This window comes from Hylobates moloch, unplaced genomic scaffold, assembly GCF_009828535.3.
Source record: "Hylobates moloch isolate HMO894 unplaced genomic scaffold, HMol_V3 SCAFFOLD_24, whole genome shotgun sequence".
In the NCBI taxonomy this organism is placed as follows: Eukaryota; Metazoa; Chordata; class Mammalia; order Primates; family Hylobatidae; genus Hylobates; species Hylobates moloch.
In genome coordinates, this window is record NW_026652299.1 from 2,555,762 (window position 1) to 2,577,447 (window position 21,686).

Genomic DNA, 21,686 nt, shown 5'->3' on the forward strand with positions numbered 1-21,686 from the left:
ACTTTAGGTTTTAGGGTACATGTGCACAATGTGCAGGTTTGTTACGTATGTATCCATGTGCCATGTTGGTGTGCTGCACCCATTAACTCGTCATTTAGCATTAGGTATATCTCCTAATGCTGTCCCTCCCCCCTCCCCCAACCCCACAACAGTCCCTGGAGTGTGATGTTCCCCTTCCTGTGTCCATGAGTTCTCATTGTTCAATTCCCACCTATGAGTGAGAACATGCGGTGTTTGGTTTTTTGTCCTTGTGATAGTTTACTGAGAATGATGTTTTCCAGTTTCATCCATGTCCCTACAAAGGACATGAACTCATCATGTTTTATGGCTGCATAGTATTCCATGGTGTATATGTGCCACATTTTTTTAATCCAGTCTATCGTTGTTGGACAATTGGGTTGGTTCCAAGTCTTTGCTATTGTGAATAGTGCCGCAATAAACATACGTGTCCATGTGTCTTTATAGCAGCATGATTTATAGTCCTTTGGGTATATACCCAGTAATGGGATGGCTGGGTCAAATGGTATTTCTAGTTCTAGATCCCTGAGGAATCGCCACACTGACTTCCACAATGGTTGAACTAGTTTACAGTCCTACCAACAGTGTAAAAGTGTAGAACACAGCTTTCAAATAACCTGGTTGAGAAGTAATAGAACTCCTCTGTTTTCTGCCGAGAACCCCTGTGAATTACTCTTAGGAATAAGAACACAGGATTTAGTTGAAGGTAGTAGCTTTCCCCTTCCAATATGTATAATCCTTAAACAAATCATGTTCTGGTTGATGATCCAGAATCGAGTGCTTCCCTAGAATTCAACATAGTTGTTCTTCACTTTTTATTTTTCTGCTAAACAAGCACTGAATTATCTTGGGAAGGTAAGCCAGATGAGAGAGCCATTGCAAGCCCAGAGAATAAAAGTTCTCAGTATATTCCATATTCCTTCTCAAACACAGACCTTCTTGCTATCTGAGAGCAGAAAAGCCAAGTGGAAGAGAAGGCAGTTCTTTATTTATTATTAAGCACGGTATATTTAATATAATAGGATATTATTGGTGGAGTGATTGCTCTAAAACAGAGATACTTAAACTCTCCAGCCAGCCCTGAATCAAACAGATATTATAGGTGGGCTGATTCACAGCCATTCACAACACTTTTTCCCCCTGTCAACCTCTATCATAGAGAGTAGAAAAATTAAATATTCATTTTACCCACCTCCCTTGCATAATGATGACCAGCCAATGAAGTGTAAGTGGAAATCTCCTGGGGGTTTCTGGAAAAGCTTTTATAGCTCTGATAAAAAGAGACAATCATAGTTAGCATTATCGTCTCCTCCTTTCATTTTGACTTGAACATGGGAGGGCTGTCTGGAGCGGCAGCAGCCATCTTGTAAGCAGGAGGTAATGACTAGGAGGGCAAAAAGTACACAAAGAGATTGGATCCAGCATGGCGTTATTAACTATTTAAAAGAACAACAGCAATGGTTCTAGATTTTTTGTTATGTTAGATGCTCTGAGGCTAATATTTGTTGAGCAATCTGCTCTTATACTTAAATATATTCTTAATAAATACACAGGAATAACAGAAAAACCAAAGCTATTTGATACCTCTCATTGCTCGATTAGAATTAGTGCTTTTGTTTTTAAGATAATAGCATGTCTTGTATAATGAGGCAGCATTTTTTTCCAGAATAACCTTGACATGTCTCTACACAGAAATTAATGTTCCTATCTCAACTGACACACATTTGGCAAGAACAGTAAGGGCACTTCCATTCTAGTTAAGTTTAGATTCCATGGTCACTGTTATAATAATTTTTGAAAAGACCCCCTTCCCCTCTTTAACCCCTCACTCCCTCTTTCACGTCAATTGGTAAAACCTCAATAATAGTGAGAGATCCAACCATCCTCTTCTTGTAGGCACCCAAAGCTGCTAAATATTGTAGATTGGTTTCATGTTAAGTCATAGTGGAAAACCTCAAATGGATCCTCAACTTTGCCCCCAAATCTAGTTATGTTTCTTTAGGGCTTACATTTCTACTCTCCAAGATAGTTTTATCCTTTATCTTCTTAAATGTCTTATTCAACTTCCCCCTCCTTCACTCTCAGAGTTTACTTAGCAACCAGAAACTATCAGGTAACTGCCCCCATCCCTGCCACCTCCACAGCTACCCATCTTCTCTGGCTTCCCTCCTCTGGCAACTGAAGAAATGTCATTTCTTCAATTAAAGGCATAACCCTTTATGCACTACTCTTGCTACTCAAAGTGGTCTGTGGACTGGCAGCACCAGCATCACCATCACCTGGGAAAAATGCAAGAAATGCAGACTCTCAGGCCCCATCATACACCTACAGCCTCACAATCTGCCATTTAACAAGCTCCCCAGGTGTTTTCTGTGTTTATGTACACAAACACTTGAAAGCACTACTCTTCACTTATTCCATCTTAAGAACATCATGCCTTTGGTCATCCTCATTCTTCCAAGTCATCATTTGCTTTTCCCCTAGTAATACAATAGTTGATTCCTATCAGTAAACTAATAGTGTCTGATACTTTCTATCTAAGAGAACCAAACACTCATTTCCAATAACTACTCTCTCTTCCTAATTCCCTTTACCATGTCCCTGAGATATTTTCTGAGTGTGCTGTCTCCACTTTCTCATCTCCCACTCACTCATAACCCAGCATGCTATCTGTCCCTTCTACTCCACCAAAACAACCTTGTCCAGGTCATTTCTCATCTTCACGTAGTTAAGAGGGCTCAGAACATGCTACCCCAAATTGTGGTGCCTGGGCATACTGAATATTTGAAGCTGAAGGATATTGAGAAAACCACAGAAGCAGGAAGGTCACTCTCTGACCTTCTCTCTCCCTTCTTCCACAAAGTAGGTCTTAAGACCTTTGTTAACATTCTTATCCATGAAGGAAGACATGAGGACACAGAAGAATCTGAGGAAATGGGCCTTGCCAAGTTCTTCCAGTTTAGTACCATTAGATCATACCCCTTTGGTTCAATCATATGTCTATGTGACTGTGCACTCTTCATCAAACTGAAGCATTAAAAATACACAATTTCACTGTTTCTTTGAGTCTTCATTTCTGAAGGATCCCATATTATGTAACACTTATCTTAAATAAATGTGTATGCTTTCCTCTTATTAATCTGTCTTTTCTTACAGATTAATAAGAACCTAGTGATGGGTGGAGAAAAGATATTACTTATTCTCCCCCACATAGCAAACCATCCCTTCTTTGAGCTTTTTCTTTCAGATCTCTCGCAGTTGAGTACTTCTTCTTCTGTATATATTCTTGCCTTGGCCTTTATAAGCCTGCATTTTCCAGGTTTCCTTCCTTCCTCCTTGGTGGCTCCTCTGCAGTCTCTTTTGCCAACTTCTCTTCCTTTACCTCTCCATTAATAAATGAGGGTTCCCAAGGCTTGATCCTTCATCCGCTTGATCCTTGATCCTTCTCTACCTTGTCCCCAGGTGATCTAATCCAGCTACAGGCCTTTAAATACCAATCTGATGATGTTTCTCAAATGTCTATCTCCAAGCCCTGAATTCCTTACTGGAATATTCACCTGCTACATGACAACCTCTATGTGAATATCTTGTTAGTATCTCAAAGTTGTCATGTTTAAAACTAAACTTACTTTATTTCCCACTCCCTCCTCTCAAAAATCTTTTCCTCCCCTAGTCTTCTCTATCTCAATAGAGGGCATGCCAGCCCCCCAGTGGCATAAGGCAGAGACTTAGGAGTTATTCTTCATTCCTCTCTCCCTCACACCCTGCAACATATCAACCACTAAGAACTATTTTACCTTCAAGACACGTCTCAAATGGTCTACATCTCTTGGTCTCTACATTTTACCACCCGACCAAGTTACCACCATCTTTCACTTGAACCACTACAAAAGCCTTTCCTCTGTTCTCCCTTCTTTATATTTTTGCCTCCTCCAATCTACTCTCATATGGAATCCTAAATAGTCTTTTAAAATCATAACTCTGATTAAAAGTACCTGAACTGTGTAAATGGCAGTGTAAAAGAAGACTCCAATGTCTTCTAATTGTATTTAGAATAGAATTCAAGCATCTGCAAGTGTCTGTATATTTGACTCCTGCCTCTTGCTACTCTCCCCTTCTCCCTGTATTCCTTGCTTCCCTTCACTTCCTTGAAAATGCTGAGTCTTTTCTATGTACAGAAACATGCTGCTTTCTCTTCCCTGCTCCTTCTAATCCTTCAGGGACCAACTGAAAAGTCTCCTCCTTAGGGAACCGTGTCTTGACCACCATGTTTAAACACTGTCCCCCATTCCCTTTACTCTCTATCACTGTACCCTGTTTACTTCCCAGCACTTCATATGTACATATTTGCTTACTTACCCACCCACTAGACTGTAAGCTTCATGAGTGCAGAGATGGCACCTTCTTTACTCCCAGATAAAATGTAAATCTGGTACCTCCCGCTGTGCCAGTGGATAATAAACAAGCTCACCCATCCAACTATCTCCATCCATCCAACAACAACATATCGCTTATCATTGCGATTTACACTGATAATGATTTAAATATCATGGGACAGAGCGCCCTAGCAAAGACTTTTGAAACTGGGATGGATAGAAGTTAAAGAAAATGTCTTAACGATGGCAAAAAGTGTTCTGTTTCTCAAGGGGTAGCAGATTGTTTTAATCTTGGGGAAGGCAATTTTCTCGATTTGGGAGAACTATCAGAAGAGGACCTTTGCTCTCACATAAGTAAATCAGGTTCTTACCAAGTTTTGTTTGGGAAAAGTTTGAAGTCCTCATTGAGCTAAATATACATACTTTAGTCAGGATGCTAAGTGCTCCAGGTAATCTGAACCATTAAGAATAATTAAAGCAGAGGGATGTCTTTGCAAACAATTGTCCTCACTCTTTTTCATGGGTTAGGGCACATGTATTTTATCAGGTAGGTGGTATATTGCACTTTGCCTGCAATTGTCTCTTGTTCTTCAAAAGGCCTGGGTACATCTTTTGTAAATAGAAGCTCACTGAGGCAATGAGGACTGTAGAAAGTCAATAGCAGAGGCTACCATTATCTAGTTCTATTATCTAGAGAACTTACTACAAGTCAGGCACTAGGCTAGGAATCTGATAGTTAGTGTCTCAGTTCATCTTTTGACATGTCTATGAGGTAAGTACTCTGTTTGCTCTATTTTATATTTGAATAAAACAAGACTCAGAGTGGCTGAGCTACTCTTTTTTCTTTTTTTTTTTTAGACAGTGTCTCACTCTGGTGGCTGAGTTATTCTTAAAATGTGATTTATTAGGTTGGTACAAAAGTAACTGCAGTTTTTGAAATTAAAAGTAATGGCATCAACCCAATAGCTACTTTTGCACCAATCAAATAGCTGCTTAGCAGCAGAGCCAGACTTTCAGCTGAATTCTAGGCACTGTTAAGGGGTGTGTTAACTAGGCAGCATTAAGTGCCACAAGTTAAGGAATGTCATAGGTTAAGGAGTGATGTTCATCTCTTGCTGGAAGAGAGACACTAACAAAAGCAACTCAGCTGGACTGGACTGCTCGGGCACTGTCCTACACAAGATGTTGTTAAAGACTGAGTGCATTATTAACCAGCATGTGCTGAGCCATCAGCCTGCTGGGACCAGTGAGCAACACCTTGTTCTTGTGGATGGGGTGGGCTCCTTCCACAGGAGAAGCCATTTCCACTGTTCACTGTCTCGGAAATAGGCTGCTTCTAGAAAAGCAAGTAATGTTTGGGGAGGTGGGCCTTAGACTGGAGAAACTAGAAACTGGAGATACTTTGGTTTCATGTCCCCACTTTCTGGATATAACAAGAATCTAGCCTCTCTTATTCATTCATTACTTAATATCTGTGGAATTATATTTCTGGTTACAGGCTAGCGAGAACTTTTCTTGTTTAAGGTGACATTTTTTACTATAACTGGCATTTTGTGCTTGTAGTTTTGTCAAAAACCCTTAAGATGCTGTGGCAGAAATCCAACTTAACTAGCTTTTGCAGGAATGGGAATTTTTTGGCCCATTGGCCTAGAAAGGCTAGAAGCCCGGGGCTCAAATATCTCAAGCACTCCATGCAGCTCCCCACCCCTCTCTCCTGGCTTTGTTATTCTTTGTGCTGGCTTTTTTCTTACACAGATTCTCCCATGTTGTGGCAAAGATGGTCCTTGGAAGTCCTAAGTTTTACTCTCTTTACAGCTAGCAATTCCAGATGAAGTATAAGAACAGGCCACTTTCCTAAAACTTCCAACAAAAATCCCAGAGAGGCTTTAGGAGTGGCTTGATTTATGTCACATACCCTCATCTGAACCAATCAGGGTTCAGGCTAACGGGATGGGGTATTTTGGCCAACCTGAGCTGGGTACCAGAGGAGGGGAGATAACGCAATTAGACAGCCTTTCCAGGCAGGTAGGTCCTGAAGGAAAATCATGTTGAACTGACAAAAAAGAAGTGCATGTCCCTTATTAAAAGAAGAAAAGGGATGACAAGAAGCAGAAAAAAGGTTAAAATGTGTTGATTCCAAAATAACCGAGGAGCCGGCACACAATTGAAAATATATCACAAATAATAGAAGTGTCCATGGTTTCTGGAAGATACAGAAGTAATTCCTAGAGCTGAGGCCCTGAGAGATACAACCTGAGACGATGTTATTCCCATCAGTACCAAGGGAGAAACAAAGGCTAGTCACAGACTGGAATTTAAGATGCAAGGGGGAAAAGGTGCCCATAGAAAAAATATCACAGATTTTAGGTTTGTCCTCTATTATTTCTTCTAAATTAAATTTCTATGCAGAGGATCCATATTTTTAAACATGAATGAGTTCTGAGCTAACAGCGAGTACTTTCCCTAAAGCAGAATACCCCCGGATCTACATATGATCAAAGTGACATGAGTGTTTGTGTGTAATATTCAGGGTGGCCAAAGACAGAAAGAAAGTAGTGTTGGTGATGATCTTGAGATATCATCTGACTCCAAAAGTTTGTAATCAGGTCCAGCTCATATCTCAGCCAGTCGGTCTCTGGAACAGCAGCCTGCCTGTGGAATCCTGTTAAAAATCAATCTTGGAGATCAAGGCAGATTTCATAGGCTATACATGATTTGGTATTAAGCATATAAGTGACTTCGCTTCAGAATCCCTTAAAAACAGGAAACAGCATATAGATAGGGACAACATACAAACAGAGGGATAATGAGAAAAGGATTTTAGAATATATTGCACCTAGCACCTTGTTTTCACAAACAAAGAAACTGAAGAGAGGAATGGATGGAATTCTGTAAGGCACACGGTAGCCAAGGGCCTCCTTTAGCACATACTGACCTCATCACAGAGGGGTGATCCCTATGTCTTTAGCCAAAGGACCAGCAGAAAGATGAGCCATCAGCCTGCTGATGAAAGATGCGTCTTATTTTTAGCATTTCGGGTTATCATCTTTCCTCCACAGTGCCCCAGTCCTTTGCTCATAGCCATCCTCATAGTGCTGGGAATCTCTTTCAGCAGACAAGACATCTAACGATGTGAAAAGGAACAAAAAGCCCAGAATAGGTGAGAAACACGCACAGGGCTATATAAGTGACGCAGGGGAAAGGTAGAGTGCAGGTGTCTATCTCAGCCAGCCCCTCAAGGGGCTAATCGGTTCCATAGGAAATTGTTAAAACAACTGTTTCGCTGAAACTTAAACACCAGCCATCATCCCCGTTATATGGTTTCGTAGGCGCCACTCATCTTTCAACTTCAAGAGCTTGGAAACTGTATCACTTAGTTTTGAAAATATACTAATAAATACCATACCTTGCAGATTCATTTTAATCAGCCCTGTCTTGAAATAGCTGTTTACTAATTTTGCGTAATATAATTAAATTCCCAAACACTATACTTAAGAACCATTAAAGATATGACTTATCCTGACGAGAGTTGGGAAATTCCAAATTTAGGATGTCTACAATCCCTGGTGTTGTGAAAATAAGATTCTCCACGAGGACAGCAAATTGGAATGAGAATTAAAGAGTACACTTTCCCTTTTATTAAATATTATGATACATGAAGAATACAAAAGGCAGGAGGCTCAGGCAGGCTGAGAATCTGGTTCAACATTTTCTTCCCTGGTGAATCCAGTACACAGACACTGATTTTGGCATTACGTTTCACAAGCTCCTAGCTGCAAAGGTTTACAGCAAAAGGAAGAGAGGTGTGGTGAAGTGAGTTAGTAATTTCTTCTACCTGCCAGACTACTGATTCTTTCTCTGTCATTTAATGCCTCTCCCTCCACACCCCCGCCAACACCAAGCAGGACATCCTTAATTTCTCCCTCTTCCATCTGCATATTTTTGACAGTCTCACGTCTGAACATTCTTATCCATCTCACATGGTCTTTGTCCTAGTGAGGCCCTCATCATGTTATACCTTATCTGGTTTATTGCAAAGTTCTCCCAGTTAGTTTTCCACTCTCCGATATCTTTTTACTCCAGTCTTTGCTACTCATGCTGTCAAATTAACCTCTAAGAGGTTGTATATTTCACTTCCACTACTCAAATCCCACCAATATTCTTCAAACTCTTGTTGCTGGAATCCAAATTTGCAGGCCATATTTCTAATATATTTTGAATGCTCCTCTACTCAAATGCCTCTGCCTCAGTCGAATTGATCTTCTTTCCCCCTAAAAAAGTAGGTTAATGACCTAGACAGTGCTTGGTACATAGAGGGGAGAATAAGAAATATTAGTTTATTCTGCTTGGGATAAAATAAAGCTATTATAGTCCTAGACCTTTGCCTGTATCTTCCCTTTTACTAATGTACTCCCTTCCCTTAGCTGCCTGTCAAAATCTGGTCTTTTTTAAAAAAGATAGTTTCACCTCTTCTGTGAAGCCTTTTCTATCTAGCCATTGTGATTATTCCCTTTCTAACCTTCTGTAGCAGTTGCTTCTCCATAGCACCATTTGGTTCCAGTCCAAGGGAGAAGAAGTTGGGTTATTTGCCCACTAACTCCAATCTAGCACAGGTTGAGAGCTGCTTCCGGGTGTATTGGCTCCCTGGCATATTGGCCTGCCCCAGGTATTGACCAAGAATGATTTCAGCCCCCCACCACCCCACCCCACCCACCCCCACCACTGGCAAGAAAAAAAACACTCAGCCAGAAGAAAGTCTTGCAGGTCTTGCAATAGAAAGCTGTGGAAATGTAAGGGCATATTAAGGTCCCAGGAGCATGGGAGGGGCATCCTTCCATGGTGTCTTATTGTAGGGAAGTACTAAGAGTTTCCCCAGGGAACCTCTTATATATAAGAGCTCTTCCCAGCTCCCATGCTGTAGCAGACACCCTAACCCCTCAAAATGTGTCAGCAAGTGACTTTAAGAACCCCTTTCTCTGCCTGCTAGACCACTGGCAGGAGGCACCAAAATGCCTAGGAAGCAGTGGATTAGTATGATGCTCTGTGGAATGTCAAGATAACCAAGATCCTTTGGATTATGTTCTGTCAAAGAGCAGTAAACACCACCCTGGGGTAAGGCTCTGATGAAGTACAGCTGTTCATCCCAGGTGACTGGAAGCTGCTTTTGATCCTAATTCCTGGTGCAAACTGAAGGGTATATATGCCAAATAAATAGTCACATACCAAGTGCCCAAGTGTGAGACGCTATGTAGATATGTTCTAGAACATATCAACACTGATATGACATTGCATCCAGCACAGCTGCTGTGATTGAGGCTACTACTTGATTAAGCTTACAGTGGTCAACCATAATTTGCCATGATCTACCTGGATTTTTTTCAAGGGCTAGGTTGGCATATTAAATGCAGTACCCTGGGTTTATACTCTGAAGCTTATCTACAGAATCTTTGATATCTTAATGGAGATACTAGGAATGAAAAAACACAGCTGCTTTCACCAGGGAAGAGTTGGAGACTTGGATCCGCTTAGATGGTTTGATCTGGAAAAACTAAAAGAATCAACCATTGATTTATGTAAATGATAGATACCATTACTAGAAATATAAGGGTTGTGAGATGTTCTGGCTATACATTGTTAAATGGTTCAAAAGTTACCTATGTGAGAAGCAGCAAAAGCTGGCGAGGTGAGGGGCTGGAACCTCAAAGTATGAAGCAAGAGTGGTGGTGCAAGCCTAGGTCCTAAAGTCATTCATGAGAAGTAGCTGTGGTCACTTCTGGACCAGGCTGGAAAAAGCTTAACCTTGACTGTATATACTACACATGGTATTTAGACTGAATAACTCAGACTTAGGGAAATACAGTTGTGTATTTTTCTTTCTTTTTTTTTTTTAGACAGGGTCTCACTTTGTTGCCCAGGCTGGAGTGCAGTAGCATGATGAGATCAGGGCTCACTGCAGCCTCAACTTCGCCAAGCTCAGGTGATTCTCCCGTTGCCTTAGTAACCCCCCCACCCCCACCCCAACCCCGTACCTGGGACTACAGCTGCAAGCCACCATGCCCAGCTAAGTTTTGTATTTTTTGCAGAGATGGGGTTTCGGCATGTTGTCTGGGCTCAAAGCAATCCACCCGCCTCAGCCTCCCAAAGTGCTGGGATTATAGACATGAGCACCTGGCCACACTTGTGTATTCTGATATCATTTTTCAGTGGAGATAAAAAGCCAGGGTTGGGCCTTCCCTGGGGGACTGGTTGTTTCCACTCTCAGTCATCCTGGGAAGCTCCTAGGACAAGATAGAGATTATAGACAGGTTTTCCAGGACATAATCCTTTGATTATGAAGATAAGCATATGAGCAGTGATTATTAAAACAAATAATTATAAGAAAAAAACAGAACTGAGTTATCATTATTTTCATCACAAGTTTAGCTGCCCAAGCAAGTTTAGCCTGCAATCCTATGAACCAGTTCCACAGAAGGGAAACACACAACCCTTATCAAAGACCCACACAACTAAAAAGCAACTGTTTCATCCTGCAAAATAATTTCCAAGATGATAGAAACTATGCCAAGAAGAAATGGACTAAGGTCAAGGATAGAGGAATGAGCAAAAGAGCTCAGAAGAAATAGCAGTGGTTATATTGGCTTTACTCCTCTCAAAACCTTTGATGGAAAAGACCAACTCTCCATGGACAGTCAAGTGTTTATACTGATGCTGCTGGAGGCTCTTTGAGGTTATAGTAGGTTATTACTGACCAGCTCAGGGAACTAACTTGCAGGGACAGGCCTATGTCTGCATCTTCTCTAGTCATAACCCCCTCCTACTACTCATGGGATCCATTAGGGGCCTGTGCAAGGCATTGGATTTCTACAATCCCATCATCAGAATGTGGAGTTTTCTCTCCATGCCTCTTAGGGAATTTTGTTTTATGACATCATTTGATTTTCAGTGTCCCATCTCCATTGATTTCCAAGGCAAATAAACCTACTAAAGCTCATTAGAAAACCAACACTTCATGCAGTTACAAAAACGACCCCTATCTATAGGGCATATGCTCTTAGGTATTATTAGGTAATATTAGGTATTATTCTACCACCACTGGATAGATCTTAATTATTGCCAAGTTTACAATAATAAAACGTAAGTACATTATTTCAGGCTTCATATCACATAAAAAATGCTAAACATTACACCTGTGAACTGGTCACTTCTTTTCACAAATGTGTCCCTCTTTGCCTTTGTTCACAGTGCTGCCAAATGTTATCCTTTTGTCTGAAGCTAATGGATGTGCCTCCACTTCGTCTACTCTCAGCAGCTGTGACCATCATCTAAATGAATATAAGAATTGAATTAACGTGCAGTGAGTGCCCACAGTGTCCTGAACTATATTAAAAATGATGATTGATGGCTCTGTGGAATAAGTTCCTATTTTCTTTGAAGCTCAAAATCTGTGTGAGGAATAGATTAAAACTATCTCATACATAGTTTACCTCCCAACTGTGAACTAATAAGACGGATAACTCATAAGAGTATTATATCTGATTCTGGGGTTTATTTCTTTACTAACTTATAGAGGTGTGGATGAGATTTTGAGAATTCATAAAACTTTAATCAAAATAACAAAACCACTATGTGAAGCTCTGTTTCTGCCAGGAAGGTGTTCAGTTTCCTCTTGGTATTTCATTTCAGACTGAAGAAGCTATCCCTGCGTTAGTTGGGACCCACAGAAAATAGAAGGCGTGCTCTGATGGGGTTTCTGAAGAGATTGTAATGAAAGAAATTTTTGCAGAGGCTTGGGTTGATCAAGGAAACCTACAGGCAAAGCTGAGGATTCCAAGGATAGTACCCGGGCAAGTCATTACCACCCTGAGACCTGAGCTCTGACAGAGTGAGAGAAGATGCATGTCATTGGATCCTGGGAGAGCCGAAAGAGAGTAAGGGGGTTTGCTGGGGAGGCACGATCATCAGGGAGGGATGCAGCTACTGCTAGGGCTGCAGTTCCAAGCAAAGAGAGCAGGGAAGACATACTCTGACCTCTGTCTTCCTGCTCTTCCATCTCTTGCATGGCTTCCCATTGGCCAAGTCCAACCAGAAATGAGAAGGCAACGGAACCCAGATGATGGAGCCTGTGGAGGTCAGGATAGAGGAGGGTAGAGAATGGATTTGAGGAAGGGCAAAAGGAGAATGAACAACACAATCACCATCTAGACTAACACAAAATGCCACCCTCTATTGAACTGTCTTTTCTTGCTCTAAGATAGTATTTCCCCAAATATATTCCACATGGGTGCTCTGTGTTGCAGGGGGGTGGGTTTGGGGAGAGGAGAATTTCTTGTGCATACATTCATTTGGGAAACACTGGATTAACATATTAAACTCTGGATCAACACACTAAACAGAACTCTTTACTCAAGACATTTTCAAAGCTGTAGTATGTACATAATTTTTTTTTGACAAATAATTATTGAGAGTTATGATGAGCCACATTCTGGGCCTGGCTAATGATATGATAAATAGGACAGACACCCACACTTGCAGTACTCACAAACAAGTGGAGGGCAGACAATAAGCAGCAAACCAAAAACTAATTAATTACAAAGTGTCTGATGAAGCTCCCAATGGGAATGAAATGTGCAGCATCTCTCATACATTATTTAGCTTCATAAATCTTTGTTTCTGGAAATCTTTTGGAGAGTGAAAGACTCTCTTTGAGAAAGACCACTCTAAGTTTTTATCAACTATTGGTTACATATTTTGGTCTGGAATTTACATGATTAAATGCTCGATGCCTAGTTTTTGATAACAGCTTTTCACTGTGCTGGCCCTAGACAGTCAAACAAAGAGCAAATCTGATATTTATGGAAAATGGGGAATGGGAAGGTAACACAAAAAGGAGAAGCAAAAAAGGGAGAACACAAAAAAAGGAGAATCTTAGTTGTGAAAGCCATTTAAATCAACTTAGCATTTTTCTTGCAGTGTAGACTTTGCCTTGGAGTGTATCCTGTAAAGCAAGGTGGTATCGTTACTAAAGTTACCATTAGGATGGATGTCCATGAAGAAGGTAAACCTACTACCAGATTTTTTTTTGGGGGGGGGTTTACAGTGTTTATTTCTTTGTTTCATATTTTCTTTTTTTTAAATTTTATTATTATTATACTTTAAGTTTTAGGGTACATGTGCACAACGTGCAGGTTTGTTACATATGTATACATGTGCCATGTTGGTGTGCTGCACCCATTAACTCGTCATTTAGCATTAGGTATATCTCCTAATGCTATCCCTCCCCCCTCCCCCCACCACAGTCCCCAGTGTGTGATGTTCCCCTTCCTGTGTCCATGTGTTCTCATTGTTCAATTCCCACCTATGAGTGAGAACATGCAGTGTTTGGTTTTTTGTCCTTGCAATGGTTTGCTGAGAATGATGATTTCCAGCTTCATCCATGTCCCTACAAAGACATGAACTCATCATGTTTTATGGCTGCATAGTATTCCATGGTGTGTATGTGCCACATTTTCTTAATCCAGTCTATCGTTGTTGGACATTTGGGTTGGTTCCAAGTCTTTGCTATTGTTAATAGTGCCGCAATAAACATACGTGTGCATGTGTCTTTATAGCAGCATGATTTATAATCCTTTTGGTATATACCCAGTAATGGGATGGCTGGGTCAAATGGTATTTCTAGTTGTAGATTCCTGAGGAATCACCACATTGACTTCCACAATGGTTGAACTAGTTTACAGTCCCACCAACAGTGTAAAAGTGTTCCTATTTCTCCACATCCTCTCCAGCACCTGTTGTTTCCTGACTTTTTAATGATGGCCATTCTAACTGGTGTGAGATGGTATCTCATTGTGGTTTTGATTTGCATTTCTCTGATGGCCAGTGATGATGAGCATTTTTTCATGTGTTTTTTGGCTGCATAAATGTCTTCTTTTGAGAAGTGTCTGTTCATATCCTTTGCTCACTTTTTGATGGGGTTGTTTTTTTCTTGTAAATTTGTTTGAGTTCATTGTTTGAGTTCATTCTGGATATTAGCCCTTTGTCAGATGAGTAGGTTGCAAAAATTTTCTCCCATTCTGTAGGTTGCCTGTTCACCCTGATGGTAGTTTCTTTTGCTGTGCAAAGTAAAGTCCGCAGGGGTTCAACAAAGATGGAGAAAGCAACTATCTGGGGTCATTTGTTCATAACACACATTTACATGACTTTTTGTTAGAAAGCTCTTCACAAAAATATGTATGGCCTGTTTGTCATAGATGTGACTTGGTGCCCCACCTCCATTCTCTTTACTGGGCCTGTGCACGCCACCCCAGCTGTGAGTATCGCTTGCTATTCCCTCCTAAGAGCATACAGCTGCCCCTTCTCCAGCCTCCTCTGCCCTCCCCTCTTCCAAGGCGCAAGTGCTCTTGAGTGTTTTATGCCAGAGGTGCCAGTGAATCAGGCCAAGGCTCCACTTTTCCTAGGCCATATCCTTGCTGAGTCTTTCCCCTTCACTCCTTCCCTGATAAATTATTCCCAAATAGCCTTTCCGTAGTTGTGGTCCCCTGTTTTCATCTGGCTCCACAGGAAACTGGAATCGGAAGAGATTTGGAAAAAGTCACACAGCAAGGTAGTGCCAGGATATGAAAGACACCATAAGTCTCTTTCTACTGTGCTCACCGGTCTTTCCATTTGCCACATGGAGATCTAGCACATTTGCTCATTTAATAGCTTTCCATTTTGATTTCTCTTCAAAAAGAATATATGTGCAGAAAAGCTTATTGAACTAGCTGTTCTCCACATCTATGAGAAGCTATTATCCACATCTGTTATCCACATTTATGAGAAGCTAAGCTATTTAGATCATTTGTCACGATTCTTCTGTTGACCATTGATGCAAATTATAGACATAAATATCTATGAAGAAAATTTAAAATGTGAGCTTCCAAGACCAGCACTCCAGTAAACTCTTTAAAGTGATAGCAAAGGTTACAATCCTTAAAGAACCTTTGCCACATATTAAATGTTGTTAGAATATATAAGCATTTGCATTGCATATTATGATTTATAATACATTATCATAAATATTTTATTCATCCTCCCAGTAACCTTGTGACTGGAGTAAAGTGTTGGGATCTCTATTTTATAAATGAAGAAATTGAAGTTCAGGAATATTAAGGGACTTGGTCAATGCCTAATAGTGATTAAGTTGCATAGTGAAAATTTGACAGTTTTTTTATTAGCAAATTTTGAGCCTTTCTACTTTATTGCCTAGTTTATCTACTTTGTCATATTTTATCATTTCTTAAATTGTTAGACCTTATAACATCAGTATATCATTTAGTCCTCATAAAACTCATTTGTATTCTAGAACACAGGACCTTCTAGAATTTCTATGGTGTAACAAAACAGACTGCATAATCAAACATTTATCCTATTTCTAGGAAGTTGATGTGTCAAGATTTTTATTTCTCTCCACTTGTTATAAATTTGACTTGTGGTTCTATAAAATCAATGTCCATTGATTTCTTAGAAAACAGTGCATTCTCTACACAGAGGGTTTGGTTTTCAGAAGAACCAAACAGTACATCATTACTGATTATGTATTGCCTTTCCTTAAGAGCTGTTGAGAATGTGAATACTTTTCTAAATGGTTTCTCAGACATAACACTTTATTTAATTCATTTCCAAAATTCAGCCTGTCTCCTAGCCAACTACAACATAGTTTACTTTAGAAATATCAATATATTGTTTCAGCAAAAAAAAAAAAAGTCAAGCAAGAAAATATTGCCCAAGTGTTAGCTTTTGTACACAGAGAAAATATATGGTTTCAACCAAGTAGAAGAAAATAGAAACCATTTCTTTTCTGTGGGTTAAAAGAATATACTCTCTATGTACAGTATCTTCTTGAGTCTGTGCAGTTAAAAGTGACAATGGGACTGTTGATGAGCCAGAGAGAGAACACAGAACTATTGAGGGGCTCATGCACATCTTAAAAATTATCATTCCAAGGGCCTTATGCACTTACTTCTAACCCTAGGCATGCATGAAACAGCCAAGCAAATTTCATGTAATTGCCATACTCTAACAGTTCCAGAGGGAAATTACTGATCACAGTTATTTACTTAAACACAAATGGGAACTAAAGTAACCTCAGGGTCACACTGAAACAGCCCTTGACTTGGGTTATAACTTCAAAATTAATGGGAAAGAGCAGGCAGTAAGGCCATTGGGGTGCACTGAGCAGCCTTGCCATAATTAAAGACTCACGGGCAGACAAATGACATTATCCGCTGCTCTGTGAGGGGAGACAGTTTACCCATTCCAGCAGATCTCTAAACATCAGTAGTTGTGAGTTCTTGCCACACAGTTCTATGCCTTTAAGAAAGCAAGCTTCCTTCAGTGTTGTCGATGAACTGATGGTCATGGGCAGTCTTTTTAATCACTTTTAAATCTTCAGTAATCATTGCTATCGAAGGATTTAAATATCATCCCATGCCTAGCATGGGGCTTCAGGCACCATACACAAAGAGTATCCATGGACCGGGCACAGTGGCTCATGCCTATAATCCCAGCACTTTGGAGGCCGAGGTGGGCGGATCACCTGAGGTCAGGAGTTCGAGACCAGTCTGGCCAACATAGTGAAACCCTGTCTCCACCAAAAAATACAAAAATTAGCTGGGCTCAGTGGTGTGGCACCTGTAGTCCCAGCCATCGGGAGGCTAAGGCGGGAGCGTGAACCCAGGAGGCAGAGGTTGCAGTGAGCCGAGATCATGCCACTGCACTCCAGCCTGGGCGACAGAGCGAGACTCTGTCTCAAAAAAAAAAAAAAAAAAAAAGGTATCCAGTACAATGAGCTCTAACAAGCATAGAGAGCTTAACTCTGCAATTTTCAAACAAACATAACTTGCATGTTGATCAAGTCACTCAGAGCCAGAGATCTAACCTAGATTCTTGGAAGTACAATGCTCTTTGGAAGATTATTATAATAACAAGATGAAGTAAGAGTTAGAATAGAACAAGAAACACATGACGAGCCCAGCCAACCAAACACTGCTGCCAGTTCTGCGACATGAACACATTCAAGCAACAATTTAAACCTGTGGATAGGCTGAGATCATTGCAGACATCTGGCTATTTCATTATGGCCGGGTTTGGGTCACTGTGCGGGCAGTCTTTCCCTGGAGGTGGGTCTTCACACAAGGAAATAGCTCTGCTCTGGGGCCTCCCAAAACTTCTGCTTTGGCCACTAGTCCTTAAAATTAAGATGCCAGAGAGCTCATTTTTAAGAAAAATGTGAATATAAGCAAGGCAAAGAACCCAAGCGATATAACAATAATGGAAAAAAGATTGTTTCTTTCAAGATAGCTGATAAAATTAGCAGAAATTAAGGTTTTTGCTTTCGTTTTTTGTTTGGAATGTAGTGTGTTTTTGTTTGGGTTTGTTGTTTTGGGTTGTGTTTTAGCTTTATCCACATAATTGCTTCTGATCTGCCTGGTCTTGGTGGTGATACGCTAGACGTCAGGGCCCTTCTTAGGGTCCTGAAAGATCTCGTTAGAACTCAAGGTTGGGCTGCGCATGGTGGCTCACGCCTATAATCCCAGCACTTTTGGGAGGCCGAGAAGGGCTGATTACCTGAGGTCAGGAGTTCAAGACCAGCCTGGCCAACATGGTGAAACCCCATCTCTACTAAAAATATCAAAAATTAGCCAGGCGTGGTGGCACGTGCCTGTAATCCCAGCTATTCTGGAGGCTGAGGCAGGAGAATCTCTTGAACCCGGGAGGCGGAGGTTGCAGTGAGCCAAGATCATGCCACTGCATTCCTGCCTAGATGACAGCATGAGATTCCATCTCAAAAACAAACAAACAAAACAAACAACAACAACAAAAAACCAGGGTTGTTACAGGAGCAGCTAACTTGATTCTGATCAAGGTCACCATTCCCTAAGCTTTCCTGGCTTAGAAGGAGTGATAACAGCACTTTAGAGACCAATAGTAAGAATGGGAGATTTTATTTTCACTGCACTTTCCCACATGACATTTGAAAGACACAATTGCTCTGAGAAGTTGAATAATGAGGAAACTGAGGCAAAGTTAAAGAATTACTTGCTAGTTGAAGAACTATTTCCCTTTCAGAGAAACAGATAGAGCCACCTCTCCCAGGTGCAATAGAGCCTGCTTGTCAGTAGAAGCGTTTGGGATGAGCCGGCCACAAAGACACCCATTGTTCTTCAGTGACACTGACTCTCAGCAAGCACCTGAAAATAATCATGTTTTTGCGTCTCTCTCTGATTCACCAGTGTCTTCCTTTGTCATGGATTTCTACTTCATTTCCACTTTATACTTTTTTTATGTGCAATATCAAATTGCTTACAAGTACTTACAGAATTCTAGATGTGATATCTGGAAGATTTGAATTTTAAAATTTTCCCATTCCCAAGCACTAATGTTCATGCTATCTTCTTCCCAGTATAACTGAATCAGATGAATAGAGAAAACTAGGATTCAAATACCCACACTGTAGGCAGACTACAGAGACATCTGTATATAACAAAAATTTCTGATATAACAAAATATTTTATATGCTTTCTCCCCAATTATTGCACATTGTGTTAACTTTTTAAAAATCAGAAATATTTAATATTTAAGTGAATTGTTAAATATGCAATGCTGGCACACTTGCTGCTGAGTACAAAAGCAATTTTAACCTGCTACTCGGTTGATTAAGTCATGTGTACACAAGATCACACATGACGTACATTCCTTCAAAGTTGCCTTAAGCACAGGGCCTACAACTACCCTCCTAGACAGTAGGATCAGAAGCCTATGATTTCTTCCAAAATCTTCTGTGGCTCTTTAAATGAAAGCTTTAGACAGAATACAAATTAAGCTACACTCAGAAAGAGGCATTTAAAAAAAGAAGTTGAGGAGCTACCCTAACATTAGTTTACAATTCTTGTTTTAAAGAAATCTATTGTGTGCTTTTATAATTAATTAAAGAAAAGGAAAATTACTCGTTTCAGAAAAGTAAAGTTAGATCATTTGTGTCTTCACGTTTTTAATAACTCATAGGCAGGGTTTTTTTTTTAAATGAGGGTTCTCTTTGTCTTTTGAAATAAATATCATCTGTTCTAAATGTAATGCTTTATTTTCAATTAATCCAAGACCTGAGAGCATTAATTATCTTAGCAGCAAGTCAAACTAAAACACTGATTACAGACATTTAAACTTTGACCCTAAGAAATAGTTACTCTTCAACATGATTCATTTTATTTTTTTCTCCAGAGGTCTAAGCTTTCAACCCTTCCCAGACAACCTATAATTCTGTTCCTTTGCCCTCTCTGAAATTACCCTAGTGCTGTCTGCCTTCAGGGGAGATTTACGGTCCTAATGGTAGAAGTGGTGAAGGTCAGCTGAAAGCTTCAGGTCTGTCTACCCAGGAACAAGGAATTCCTAAATAATTTCAGCAGTCCTAAAAATAATGATTGGTTTCAGCAACTCGATGACAGATAAACTACTACCCTATTTGGCAAAAGAGTTTGTTTCTCCACTGGGAAGAATTCATTTGCTGAGTTTCTCTGTATAATGACGATAACTATGGGCAGAATCAACGTGACTGACCGTGTAACATCATCAACAAGCCATTAAACCACAAGCGCATCTCCTGGAGTTTGTGGGGTGATTTTCATTGCTCCCTTTTAAGTGCACACAGTGATGGTTCTCATGCCAGATATTTCACTTGCTTTCCTTAGGGCTGTGCAAGGCACTGTTTTATCATCCATCATGAAATCTCTTCAGACCTGGCTTCCTAGCTTCTCTTAAAAGTTGTATGAGGTGGTTTCAACTAAACTCATTTGAGGGTTTGGTCTTGAACTAGGTTAATATCCATAAACTTTGTGAGCTAGAAGTTGACTCTGATTGTTAAAGTCAATTTTCTCTTACCTGAGAGGGGTTTACCTGTGGCTCCCCATGACTTCCTACCCTGCCTGTGGGTCAGTGCATGAAACGTTAAACGATTAGATGGTGGGGGGATGAGAATGTGAAGGTACCAGAGGTTGGCGTAAGAGCCTGTAGCTCATTGTCCTTCACATGGCATGATGAAGGCAGATATTGACAGCCACTCATTTGGTGTTCATTAAGCCCATTTATGATTAACTCCTCAGCACCTTCCATATTCTTCCCTTACTAACTGCATGCTTAAATTCTAAAAGCAAACCTTGTCACAGGCGTGGCACCACATTTGTGAACAACTCCACAAGTATTTTTCTAAACAGTGATTCTCTTAATCAATTTTTCAGTCTCATGTGGACAAAAAGTAGAAAGAGAAACATACCAATAGCATAAAGCAAGAATCTGGAAGTATCAGAGAGTTGAGTTCCCAAGACTTGGTTTAAACATGTAGGTGGCATCACAAAAAAAATTATTTAAATAATAGAGAACTACAGTTTTTTTTCTACTCCATACCATCTCCTTTCAGTTTTAATTTCTAGAATTAGGATTATTCAAAAAGCACCAAATGAGACACCAAGCACATACTGTTCATGATCGCTGCTCTCAAAGAACATTCAATTGTACTATTTTCCATAAAATCTTCACAAATCATTATCTTCCATTCCTTGGCCCTCATCTGCCTGTCTCAAGGGGTAACACTGACTTCCTCCCTTGATGTATACAACATCAGGGATCACATCTCAGACTTAAAATGTCTTCCAGGAATTGTTCCTTCTTAAATTTCTTTACTGTCTTCACCATTCCTATTATGTCCTGCTTCTGTAGTTTCCTACAGACTTCCCATAGTCATTTAGTGTTGCTCCTTTTTTTTTCCAAGCCGGATTCATGTACAAATTAAATGACACAAACTATACATATATGCATGAGCTGTTTGGCTTATTTTTGTCCTGGCTTTAAGGTAAAACTCATTCAGTTTTAACAACTAATTATTTTATATCATTGTGCTGGTATGTATACCCCCAGAATACATACAGAAGAAAAGTTACTGGTTTTCTAAATATTAGGCCATTACCTCACTAATTGCTATTCTTGTTTAGAGCTACTTATGCAGGCTTGAAGGTCATAATTTAGCCTGGATTCCTTAAATAAGTTTCTGCCTCATTTTTCTTCCTTTATTTAAACTTGCTTTGTCCCTTTTTTCATCCTTCAGTTTGATTATTAATCACTTGTCCTTGTTTTCTACCAAAATTAGATTAAATTTCTTAATAAAAATCTCCCAAATACTAAATCAGCATTTCCTATGCAGCAAAAGACACAATTCTTCACGTTGTGCTGAGGATTTGCCATCTATCCACAATAACATCTGCTTCC

At 40.1% G+C, this 21,686-nt stretch overlaps 1 long non-coding RNA gene across 1 annotated transcript; it reads left to right on the forward strand.

Annotated features, from left to right (window-relative positions):
• Nucleotides 1-11,415: 11,415 nt before the first annotated feature.
• Nucleotides 11,416-13,449, forward strand: LOC131382413 (uncharacterized). The gene is made up of 4 exons (XR_009211873.1): nt 11,416-11,528; nt 11,637-11,748; nt 12,078-12,322; nt 13,365-13,449. It is a non-coding gene; the product is annotated as an uncharacterized LOC131382413 (long non-coding RNA).
• The last annotated feature ends 8,237 nt before the right edge of the window (nt 13,450-21,686 follow it).